General features: G+C 46.6%; 1 long non-coding RNA gene across 1 annotated transcript in view; it reads right to left on the bottom strand.

Moving 5' to 3' along the window:
• Positions 1–320: 320 nt before the first annotated feature.
• Positions 321–13,016, bottom strand: part of LOC121289752 — a 30,278-nt gene continuing 17,582 nt past the window's right edge. The window contains exon 3 of the long non-coding RNA XR_005945639.1: positions 321–378. This is a non-coding gene — a long non-coding RNA (uncharacterized LOC121289752). The remainder of the gene's footprint in view (positions 379–13,016) is intronic.

The following is a 13,016-nucleotide window of genomic DNA, read 5'->3' as shown; positions in this document are numbered from 1 at the left end:
CCTACAGCTGACTAGCCCTATGCTCTGGAATTCCCTCTGTAAGCCATTCTGTCAAGTTACATCTTTTTCCTCTTTTAAGATACTCCTTTAAACCCACGGCTTTGACAAAGCTTTTGGTCACCCATCCTAATATCTGCTTGTTTGACTTTGTGTCAAATTTTGTTTGATAATATTCCTGTGAAGTGCCTTGGAACATACTGCATTATATTTGCTGCATTAGGTTTGCTGTATTATATTTGCTGTATAAATGCAAGTTATGTTCTTGTCTGTCAATTTTCTTCTGTTTATATTGACTTATCTCTCATCTCCAGTTTTCTTCTGTCCAATTATGAAACAGCTGCCTCATAGTGTGTTCTGCTTCCATTCTTCACGAGTGTGCTTGAAAAGGTAAAATAAAGTTCACCAATGTCATAATCCTACACTATGTGCCAAGCCCAAATGACATCTTAGTCAGAGACAAGGTTTTAAGAAAATCGATTCTCCGGCCCACGCTCCCTTCAGAAGTTATTTTTTTGCTGGGAGTGCAGATTGGATGAATTTATCCTCGTGATTATTCTCAGGTTATTCAAGCCTTGAGGATATCACAGTGGATCCTGATCCAAGCCTCAATTACTTTTTATTCATTTACAGGATGTGGGCTTCACTGGCTGGGTCAGCATTTATTGCCCATCCCCAGTTGCCTTTGAGAAGGTGGTGGTGAGCTGCCTTCTTGAACCGCTGCAGTCCATGTGGTGTATGTTCCCCGACAGCGCTCTTAGGAAGGGAGTTCCAGGACTTTAACCCAGCAACAGTGAAGGCTCCATCAACAGCACCTTCCAAACCCACGACCACTACCATCTAGAAGGGTGAGGGCAGCAGATAGATGGGAACACCACTCCCTGGAAGTTCCCCTCCAATTCACTCATCATTTTAACTTAGAGATATATTGCCGTTATATATTTCTAAGTCAGGATGATGAGTGACTTGGAGGGGAACTTCCGGATGGTGGTGTTCCCATCTAGCTGCTGCCCTGGTCCTTCTAGATGGTAGTGGTCATGGGTTTGGAAGGTGCTGTTGAAGGACCCTTGGTGAATTCCTGCGGCCCATCTTGTAGGTGGTACACACTGCTGCTACTGTGCATTGGTGGTGGAGGTAGTGAATGTTTACAGTTGTGGTGCCAGTCATTCAGGCTGCTTTGGCCTGAATGGTGTCAAGCTTCTTAAGTGTTGTGGGAGCTGCCCTCATCCAGGCAAGTGGACAGTATTCCTTCACACTCCTGACTTGTGCCTTGTAGATGGTAGACAGGCTTTTGGGAGTCAGGAGGTGAGTTACTCATCGCACAATTCCTAGCCTCTGACCTGCTCTTGTAGCCACAGTATTTATATGGCTATTTCAGTTCAGTTTCAGTTAACCCCCAGGATGTTGATAGGGGAGATTCAGTGTTGGTAATGCCATCGAGTGTCAAGGGGTGATGGTTATATTCTCTCTTGTTGGAATGATCATTAACTGACACTTGTGTGGTGTGAATGTTACTTGTCAGCACAAGCCTGGATGTTGTCCAAGTCTTGCTGCATTTGGACATGGGCTGCTTCAGTATCTGAGGAGTCGTGAATGGTGCTGAACATTGTGCAATCATCAGCGAACATCCCCACTTCTGACCTTATGATGGAAGGAAGGTCATTGATGAAGCAGCTGAAGATGGTTGAGCTGAGGACACTATCCTGAAGAACCCCTCCAGTGATGTCCTGGAGCTGAGATGATTGACCTCCAACAACCACAACCATCTTCCTTTGTGCTAGGTATGACTCCAACCAGTGGAGAGTTTTCCCCCTGATTCCCATTGACTCCAGTTTTGCTAGGGCTCCTTGATGTCACATTCAGTCAAATGCGGCCTTGATGTCAAGGGCAGTCACACTCACCTCACGTCGGGACTTCAGCTCTTTTGCCCATGTTTGAACCAAGGCTGTAATGAGGTCAGGAGCTGAGTGGCCCTGGTAGAACCCAAAATGAGCATCAGTGAGCAGGTTATTGCTAAGCAAGTGCTGCTTGATAGCACTGTTGATGACCCCTTCCATTACTTTACTGATGATCGAGAGTAGAATGTATGGGCGGTAATTGGCCAGGTTGGATTTTTCAAGCTTTTTGTGTACAGGACATACCTGGGCAATTTTCCACATTGCCGGGTAGATGCCAGTGTTGTAGCTGTACTGGAACAGCTTGGCTAGGGGCGCGGCAAGTTCCGGAGCACAAGTCTTCAGTCATATTGCTGAAATATTGTCAGGACCCAGAGACTTTGCACTCTCCAGTGCCTTCAGCTGTTTCTTGATATCATGTGGAGTGAATTGAATTGGCTGAAGACTGGCATCTGTGATGCTGGGGACCTCCAGAGGAGGCCAAGATGGATCATCCAATGGACAATTCTGGCTGAAGATTGCAGCAAATGCTTCGACAGACCTTGCAGTCCACTCTGCTCCTATCTCTTGTGTTCTTGTCTGTTTTCTTGCTACTGCAACTTGTCCCTTGGCCGCATATGTTCTGACCTTAGTCATAAGTTTGTTATGCATTATCTTATTGAAGGCCTTTTGAAAATACAAATACATTGAATCTACTACATTACCCTTACCTACCCTCTCTGTTACTCCTATAAAGAATTCAATAATATTGGTCTTGTATGAGCTCCCTTTTCCAAATACATAGGGCAGAATTTGTCCCAGATTTGCACAAAATGCAGAAGTAGGTGGGAAACAGGATGTTTTACATACCGGCCACAATGATGGGTTTTCACACCATATCGTCCCATTCACAGCGCATCCTGCCTCATTAATGATGCATTTCCATGAAATAGGCTGGATCGTTGGCAAGGCAGCCTCTGATTCACCAGCACTTCCATCACCTGAGGCCTTCAGTAATCCGGGCACCATATTTAAAGGGTGCCCCCCACACAGAGCTAACTCTCTCTAAGGCATCGGAAACTGTGGGAAAGTCATGGCTGCCTAAGGGAGGAAACATACTGTCCCCAAAATTAGTGACACCTCCCTAGGGCATCTACCGGATGCAGGGAAGTCCTGTCGCAAAGTGCTCTACCCTTGTTCTGGGCGAAGACCAGCAAGTAAGGTGACAAATCCAGCATGGGAGGTAGTGGTAGTGGTGGTCAGCACCAATGCCCTGCAAAAGAGGGCAGCCACCCAGTGCCGAAAGAGGGGAATGATCTCCTTCGCTCTGCCAGGGTAAGTCACTCTTCTCATCATTCTCAACTCAGACATCACAGGGATCTCACTCACTGCCAGTTCAAGGGACATCACCATTCATTCTCTTACACACACCGTCATTGTCCTCAGCGCATCCATGGCATCACTCACCACCCACACACACCACACATCCTTATCATCTGCCCTGGCAAGCGTCCTGCTTACACTCTCTCCATCTGTATTCATGCAGGTCAAGCTGGCACACAACAAAAAGGGAGAGATCGCAGACCGGTGAACGAATGCCTGACACCAAGGTCCTCACAGGCTTTGAGAATAGAGTCATCCAGCTGGCCGGCAAGGTTCTGGGCCATTCCTGTGCTGACGGTGAGGTCGGTGGTGCTCAGCCAAGTGAGGATCCAGCAGTGCAACACCCAGCAGACAGCCATGCTGTGAGTGAGTTCCCCTGTTCTGCAGTCCCCTTCCAGGCATTAATTATCTCTCCTTCTTTCACAGGCACATCTGGGAAGCAGCTGAGGGGTCCATGAGCCTGGTCCTCGACTCTAGTCCCAAGGACTCCTCAGAAGAAGAATCTAATGACAGCCTAATTGAAGACCCATCACAGTGTCACCCACACCCTCCACCAGCATAGAGACAGACACCTCAGTGGGACCTAGTTCTACAGTGGCCTCGGAGTCACATCTGGTGAGCACATCGTACTGCCTGATCCACAGCAGGCAGCGGTAGGGACTTCCGGAGAGCATCAAGACCAAGTGGCAGGACTAGGAAGGTTAAGAAGGTGTCGTTCTACAGGCTGGGCATGGGTGTTAATCACTTGTACACAATGTTCATATTGTAAATAAACACCCAAGAATGTCTCCTTGCCTATGGCTCCTTGTTATGATGATGTCACTCAGATGTGAAACCTTATCTCCTGCACAAGATAAAGGCAGGTTTCTCAGTCCAGGTCCTTTTAACCTTCAGACCAAAGTGATGGTCCGGCCTCACACTCACTGGACACATTAGTGATTCATGCACCTCGATGGTGCTTATCATTGCTGCCAGAATGTTGTGGGCAGGCATCACAGAGACCTGGGCAAGTCCCAGTGCTCTTGTTTCCTGCTTTCCTGATCTCGGGCAAAATGCACAAAGTTTTGTGCCTCCATGAAGCTGGTGTCCGTGACCTGCTGCATACTCTTGTGTGTGGAGGTTGCGAGATCCCGCACAGGTCACCTGTGGAGACCTGGAAGGAACCACTGGCATAAAAATTGAGTGCCACAGTCACTTTCACAGCCACTGGCAGTGGGTGCCCTCCATGTCCCCCTGGCACCAAATCCTGCAGCAGGTGGCATATGTGACCAACCAGTTCCCTAGACTTGCAAAGTCTTCAGCGACACTGGTTCACAGTCATCTACAGGAATGACAAGCGCTGTCTATAGATCCTGGGTCTAGTGAGGTGCCTACGAGCGACAGCTCTCTGTGGATTTTCAGCTGCGTGCACAGCAGGCCCTGCCACCTCTTCATCTTGAGGGAGGTGCTCCTCCCTTTACCGATCCAGACACCTCTGCTGCTCTCTTCTTCTTCTCTGCTCTCTGTAAACCATGAGACATACTGCAAATCACCAGACTCCATGTCCTTAATGCTCTCCTCCTGCAGGATCAAAGAGAGAGACATGTGGGTTAGCATGGGTGTACTAAGAGCCTCTCTTGGTTAAGTCAGAAGACCCCTTCACGCATGCAGGAGAGTGCTGATCCCGGCTTGGATGACCAGTGTGTAGTGCGCTCATTGGCTGTCCGAAACCCCACCCCCCTCTGCTCCACTCCACCCAAGGATTGGCGGCAGCTTTGCCCATTGGACTGCAGGCTGTGCTCTCAGCTCAGGTACAGGCATTCTCCTAACCCGCACTGCAAGGCTGCACTGTTAGCTTGAACCATGGGGGATACTGGTCCAAAACTGAATAAAGGCATTGCAAAGGGTTGTGAGCACCTCCAGCAGTGACTGCGCCATGACCACCTTTCACAAGGGGATTGTATAACTTACCCAGTCGGCCAATTTCTCTGCTGTCCCCTGAAACGTACATTAATTTGAAGCCTGTGCCTGAGGGGTGAAAGGTTCTGGAGCATTTGGTGGCTCTTTCATGCTTTTGTGTTGCTTGATTGGGCAGAAAAGCCTCAGAGGCCCAACTCCAAGCGCGTCAATGGAGCTGCAGCTGAACGGTCTCAGCTGTGGAAGGACGTTCACTTTTGCCAAGCTTTCCCTCACATCAACCCCCCCCACAAGAGTATTTCCTGCAGTCTGTGCTGCCTTGCCCCACCGCCACTCCAGTCTGACCCACACTGGAGCCCTTGCCCCAGCTGAAAGGCAGCCGGGAGAAAGCGACTTGCCTGTTCCCCACCCCCTCCAACCCCCACGGTGAATGTGCGGTACCTCTTCCTCGATGTCCCACAGGCGATGCCCGTGAGTGCTGTGCAGGGTTGTGCACTCTCACCTCCGAGTTCCCCTCGAAATTCAGGTCAGCAGGTGCACTCATTTCAAAGGCAGACGTGAACCAAGCCATTCTGAAGTCACGCCGACGTGGGCGGTAAATTTGATGTGGGGGGATGATTCTGGCGAGCAGGGCTCATAATTAGATGTAAATGTATTAAAATGATGTTCCCGCTGTGTAGCAGTGGGGAACACGGAGCGGACAATCACAAATTGGTTTCACAACAGCGTAAAGCTGATTTTTGGCCTTCTTGCCACATTGACCCCCCCCCTCACCACCTGCCTGCCATGATGCCCAACGCCAACAGGGCTGGAAAATTCTAGATCTTTTTGATTACATCTTTGAGTAAGGAAACCATCGTCTTTCCTAACACTGGCCTTAAGCTCATTAACCTTGACTTTTTTTTAATCACTCTTTTTAAATAGAGGAATCACATTATCCAATTCTCTGATGCTGTTCCCTTTTCTGATGAATTTTTATATATATGTGATACTGCCTCTGCTACCTCTTGCATGACGCCTTTCAGTAAACATTGTCAAACCTGCAAATTGGAGCGTATTCCCTTCACACCAGGCTTTCACCCCACAATGGGTGAAATGCTGTTCTTATAAATTGAAACTGGACAGGCCCTAGCATGCATTGCCTTATTTTATGCTCCTTTCATCCCATTTTCTTCTCAATGGTGTGGAGAAAGTGCGATTGACCTCATTGATTTTATCACTTTGGAATTAACTGAGTTTCCCGTGGTTCGATTAGTCAGCTCACGTCCATTTACCCTGGCAGCATTGCTGAGATGCAGCCTGAAGCCAGAGTGATTCACTGATTTGAACATCAGCAAGTAAGAAGGCAGGAGACTAGGATCAAAAGTTTAGAAAAAAATTTAAAGATCAACTTAACTGCGGGGAGGGTGTAGTGAAGCATGGGTACAAATTGTTTCCATTGACATGCTGTTGGAATACAACAGAGCTTGGAAAGAGAATAACAGCCTATTCCTCCAATGCTGAGACTGCCACTGTTGTAGGTGGCCAAGTTGTACAGTCAATGAGTTGATCTGCATGCACTTCTTTGGTGGAAACTTTAAGTTTATTTACAATATACTCAGTAGCAACTACACGTGTGCTTTCAAATCTAACTCTACACTGACTGCTGAGGTAACCCACGCTACTCTCTTATTGGTTACTACAGATCATGTGACCTTGCCTAACAGATATTATTCTTAAAGGTACATTACACACTAGATGAAACCATATAATTACGACAACCACAGGGGAGAGTACAGAGAGCAGTTCCTGCAGGGACTTTCAGCAGTCTTGAGCTACAGATGGCAGCTGCTTACTCAGAATGCAAAATGGTTAATTGATATGCAAGATGATGAAAAACAGCAGCAAAGCAGTAATTTGGCACCTTGCAGAAGTGAAAGTCAGCCAGTATGGTCCGGTACTGGGACTGTTTCTGGAGAAGGTGGGACCTGTACAAACGGGATGGTCTACATCTGAACCAGAGGAGGACTAACATCCTTGTAGGCAGGTTTGCTAGTGCTGTGGGGAGGAGTTTAAACTAATTCAGCAGGGGGAGGGGACACAGAATGTTAGCAGAATAGAGACACATTATAATACAGTAAAACAATCAAGTCAGAGGGAGTACAGCTGCATTAAGTTTCAAGGAATTTAGGCAAGGCTGGATGGCCTCTACTTTAATGCCAGGAGTATTACAGGTAAAACAGATGAGTTAAGGGCGAGGATTGACACATGGAATTGTGATATAGTAGCCATCACTGAGACATGGTTGAGGGAGGGGCAGGATTGGCAGCTCAACATTCCGGTGGAATCTTCAGGTGAGACAGGAAAGGGGGTAAAAGAGGAGGGGGCATTGCATTATTAGTTAAGTCAGTTACTGCAGTAAGGAGAGATGATATCTTGGAGGGAGCATCGAATAACGCCTTGTGAGTAGACATTAGGAATAAAAAGTGGCAGCCACATTGTTCAGTGTTTATTATGAAGCCCTAGATAGTCAAAATTGAGGTGCAAATATGTGCACAATTTGTGGAGGTGTGTAAAAACAAGAACAATAGGGTAATTATATTAGGTGATTTCAACTTTCCCAACATTAATTGGGATAGACATAGTGTTAAGGGCTTGGATGGAGTGGATTTCTTGAAATATGTACAGGAGAACTTTTTAGGTCAATACGTAGAGGGTCCAACAAGGGACGATGCATTGCTGGACCTAATTCTGGGGAATGAAGCCGGACAAGTGGCTGAGGTGGTGGTGGCGGAGCATTTTAGTGATAACGACCACAACAAGGTACAGTTTAAGTTTGTTATGGACAAAGAAATAGACAAAAAATTTTTTGGATTGGGGGAGAGTGGATTTTAGTAAAATAATGCAGGATCTAGCCAAGGTAGACTGGGAACAGTTACTTGTGGGGAAATCAGCAGAGGAGCAGTGGAGATGGGGGGGGGGGTGTTCAAAAAGGAAGTGGGGAGGGTACAGGCTCAACATGTTCCCCTAGGGTGAAAGGAATGAGGAACAGGCCCAGAGAACCATGGATGACCAGAGATATTCAGGATAAAATGAGAAAGAAAAGAGAGGCTTTTAGCAGGTACAAGGGGAGCAAATCAGTGGAGGCATTAGTGGAGTACAGACAGTGCAGGGTGGAGCTTAAGAAAGCAATTAGGAGAGCAAAGAGGGGATATGAGAAAGCTCTGGCTGGTAAAAGTAGGGAAAATCCCAATATATTCTATCAATATATCAATGGGAAGAGGATAACCAGGGAAAGAGTAGGGCCCATTAGGGACCAAGGGGGCAATCTATGGATGGAGTCAGAGGACATCACTAGAGTGTTGAACGAATACGTCACATCCGTCTTCACCCAAGAGAATGAGGATGAAGGTATCGAACTTGGGGAGAGAGAGACTGCGAGGTTCTTGGGCAAATTGATATAGGGAGTGACAAGGTATTGGAGGTGTTGGCAGGCTTAAAAGTGGACAAAGCTCCAGGTCCGGATGATTTGTGTCCCAGACTGCTGAGGGAGGCAAGGGAGGAGATCACAGGGCCTCTGACCCAAATTTTTAGTTCCTCTCTGGCCACGGGGGAGGTGCCAGAGGACTGGAGAACAGCTAATGTGGTTCTGCTATTTAAGAAGGGTTGTAGAGATAAGCCAGGGAACTACAGGCCAGTGAGCCTCACATCAGTGGTAGGGAAACTATTGGAGAAAATTCTGAAGGAGAGAATCTATCTCCACTTGGAGAGGCAAGGTTTGATCAGGGATTGTCAGCATGGCTTTGTCAGAGGGAGGTCATGCCTAACAAATGTGATTGAATGTTTTGAGGGGGTGACCAGGTGTGTAGATGAGGGTAGTGCAGTTGATGTAGTTTATATGGATTTCAGCAAAGCCTTTGACAAGGTCCCACATGAGACTTATAAAGAAGGCAAAGGCACATGGGATACAGGGTAATTTGATAAGGTATTTTCAAAATTGGCTTAGTTGTAGGAGACAGAGGGTGATGACAGAAGGATGCTTTAGTGACTGGAAGCTAGTGTCCAGTGGTGTACCACAGGGATCTGTGCTGGGTCCCCTATTATTTGTCATTTATATAAACGACATAGATGACTATGTGGGGGGTAGGATTAGTAAGTTTGCAGATGACACAAAGTTTGGCCGGGTGGTTAACAGTGAGTTTGAGTGTCTTGGGCCAGAGAAGATATAGACTGGATGGTCAAATGGACAGATAAGTGGCAGATGGAATTTAACCCTGAAAAGTGTGAGGTGATACACTTTGGAAGGAATAATTTGACAAGGAAGTATTCAATGAACGGCATGACACTAGGAAGTTCTGAGGAACAAAGGGACCTTGGCGTGTGTGTCCATAGATCTCTGAAGGCAGAGGGGCATGTTAGTGGGATGGTGAAAAAGGCATATGGGACACTTGCCTTTATCAATCGAGGCATACATTACAAGAGTAGGGAGGTCATGTTGGAGTTGTATACAACCTTGGTGAGGCCACAGCTGGAATACTGTGTGCAGTTGTGGTCGCCACATTATAGGAAGGATGTGATTGCACTGGAGGGGGTGCAGAGGAGATTCACCAGGATGTTGCCTGGAATAAAACATTTAAGTTATGAAGAGAGGCTGGATAGACTTGAGTTGTTTTCGTTGGATTAGAGAAGACTGAGGGGTGACCTGATCGATGTGTACAAGATTATGAGGGGCATGGACAGGGTGGATAGGGAGCAGCTGTTCCCCTTAGTTGAAGGGTCAATCACAAGGGGGTATAAGTTCAAGGTGAGGGGCAGGAGGTTTAGGGGGGATGTGAGGAAAAATTTTTTACCCAGAGGGTGTTGACGGTCTGGAATGCGCTGCCTGGGAGGGTGGTGGAGGCGGGTTGCCTAACATCCTTTAAAAAGTACCTGGATGAGCACTTGGCACGTCATAACATTCAAGGCTATGGGCCAAGTGCTGGTAAATGGGATTAGGTAGGTAGGTCAGGTGTTTCTCATGTGTTGGTGCAGACTCGATGGGCCAAAGGGCCTCTTCTGCACTGTATGACTCTGTGATCCTGTGATTCTGCACCAGTAAGAAAGCGGCTGAAGCATTTCCCCTTCAGCCCACACTCCCAAACCAGTGGCACCAGGGTCAATTCCCAGCACCCCAGCCTCGTGGTCTGTTGGATATCAGTTAACGCAGCACAGGCCCTGAATATGGAACTTGAAACCACTCTGGTTTTCCAACTCAGAACCATTGACCTTAGGAAAATTCAGACGACACCAACCCAAATTAGGCTGCAGTACCAGTGAATTGTGATTCTCGCTGAAGATTATTGGATTATTTCTAATTACTCGGGAAACCTTTCAGATCTCACTAAGCAGGGCCTGCAGGAAATGGCAATTTCTATTTGATTTCTAGCCATTTGGACTGAAATCTGCCTGAATTGTATTAAATTGTATATCAATGAAATCAAAGCAACAAAACGCAGGAATGGGACCCCATCGGGTCTGAGGGCACATCGCCAGTTAATCATTTGTAACAAACCTTTCCCGGTTTAATCTAAACCAGCATTGTAGCAAGTTTCCAGATTGGCAACGGAACAGTTGGGTGTAAAGTTGTAGCAAAGTATCACGAGCTACATGGCTGGTGGGTTTGGTGAGATCCAGATCCAGAAACAGCTGGTAACTTCAACAGGAAACGTCGTTAGCAACAGTTTCCAAGGCCAGGGCTGCCGACCAATCCGGAATGGCTGCAATTGCCGGTCTGGAATTGGATACAGGATATTGCGATGCAATCCCTGCAGTGAGGCTGGGATGTGTCAATCCTGGGCTCTGGGCTTTTGGAGGAGGCCCGAGGTGACCTGAGCTTCGCGCTTCAATTAAAGGGGTCCCAGTGGTTATAAGGGTCTCTGTGCCTGTTGCTACCTGGTTGGTTTCAGTCTGCACTGTATGATTTTTGAGTAAGATGTCTAGTAAGACTGCTAAACAAAGAACTGGAATCTCACATGCTTTGTGTGTGTGTGTGTGTGTGTAAAAGATGGAGATGTGCTTTTCTTTCCACTTGTGCTAGCATCACACGATGAAGGGACGTCCATTAGGAATATTTCTCATTAATTTTCTTCAATAGCAAGCAAGTAGGAGTTTAATTTATATTTTCACATTTTTCCTCTCCTACTAACAGCACACGTTCCTCGCTGAGGTATAATCCCATAACAAATTAACACCGGAGTTAAATTAGCTGGTAAAGGAAGGTTTAAAACAAGCATTTACATTAATATCACAGCATAAATTCAAGGTCAATGTGACAAATACAGGGCATGCTACTTCCTGATGATTTAGAGTGGGAAGGGGGGGCTGTGACATTTGTTACTTTCACTCCTGGCCCCCTGTTTTTAAAGAACTCAACTGATAAACAGATCCAAATCCAGGTATTCTGTACATTAATTCAACATGAGCCAATTAAAAATGCTTAAGTTTCAGAATTTGGTTCATCATTCATCCCTACACTGTCTGCTTTTATTTTACCATTATTTTACTGGCATTTAAAGTGAACCACATTGATAAGATATCCGACAGTTTCGCTTCCAAATTGAATTAAATTAGTTCAGGAGTATACAGTGGTGCTGTATTAATGGACAATCCCCATTGAGACTAATAATTAGAATGCAATCTGCACAATTAACTATCAGTTTCACCAATTAAAAACAATTACACTGAAGTCAGCAGAGAGTATAGCAGCAGTTAAACAAACTTGGGCAATAGGACATGCATTTCTCGGCCAAACATCTTCAGCTGCTTCATCACTGACCTCCCTTCCCTATAAGGTCAGAAGTGGGGATGTTCACTGATGATTGCAGAATGTTCAACACCATTCACAACTCCTCAGATACTGAAGCAGTCCATGTCCAAATACAGCAAGGCCTGGACAATATCCAAGCTTAGGCTGACAAGTGGCAAATAACATTCGCACCACACAAGTGCCAGGTAATGACCATCTCCAACAAGACAGAATCCGACCATTATCCCTTGATGTTCAATGACATTATCATCACTGAATACCCCACCATCAACATTCCTGGGGGTTACCATTGTCCAGAAGCTGAACTGGACTAGCCATATAAATACTGTGGGCACAAGAGCAGGTCAGAGGCTAGGAATCGTGTGACGAGTAACTCACCTCCTGACTCCCCAAAGATTGTCCACCATCTACAAGGCACAAATCAGGAGTGTGATGGAATACTCCCTACTTGCCTGGATGAGAGCAGCTCTCACAATACCCAAAAAGCTGGACACCATTCAGGACAAAGCAGCCCACTTGATTGGCACCACATCCGCAAACATTCACCTCCTCCACCACCGGCGCACAGTAGCAGCAGTGTGTACCATCTACAAGATGGACTGCAGGAATTCACGAAGGCGCCTTAGACAGCACCTTCCAAACCCATGACCACTACCATCTAGAAGGACAAGGGCAGCAGATAGATGGGAACACCAACCTGGAGGGTACCCTCCAAGTAACTCACCATCCTGACTTGGAAATATATCGCCGTTCCTTCACTATCGCTGGGTCAAGATCCTGGAACTCCCTCCCTAACAGCACTGTGGGTGTACCTACACTACATGGACTGCAGCGGTTCAAGAAGGCAGCTCACCGCCACCTTCTCAAGGGCAACTAGGGAAATAAATGCTGGCCCAGCCAGTGACACCCACATCCCATGAATGATTTTTTTAAACTCTCGAGAGTAGTACGGTATATGCATTAATTATTATTTCCAGTGCCTTATAATGCAAGCAAATTAATTGCTGTTAAGCTGATTAAGAAAAACATCACACTTTATTCTCCTTTCCATGACTGTGAATTAGCCGTGAAAATGTAAATAT

Source organism: Carcharodon carcharias, chromosome 17 (assembly GCF_017639515.1).
Source record: "Carcharodon carcharias isolate sCarCar2 chromosome 17, sCarCar2.pri, whole genome shotgun sequence".
NCBI lineage: Eukaryota > Metazoa > Chordata > Chondrichthyes > Lamniformes > Lamnidae > Carcharodon > Carcharodon carcharias.
Note: the sequence above shows the minus strand (reverse complement) of the source record. Positions and strands in the feature narration are given on the sequence as shown.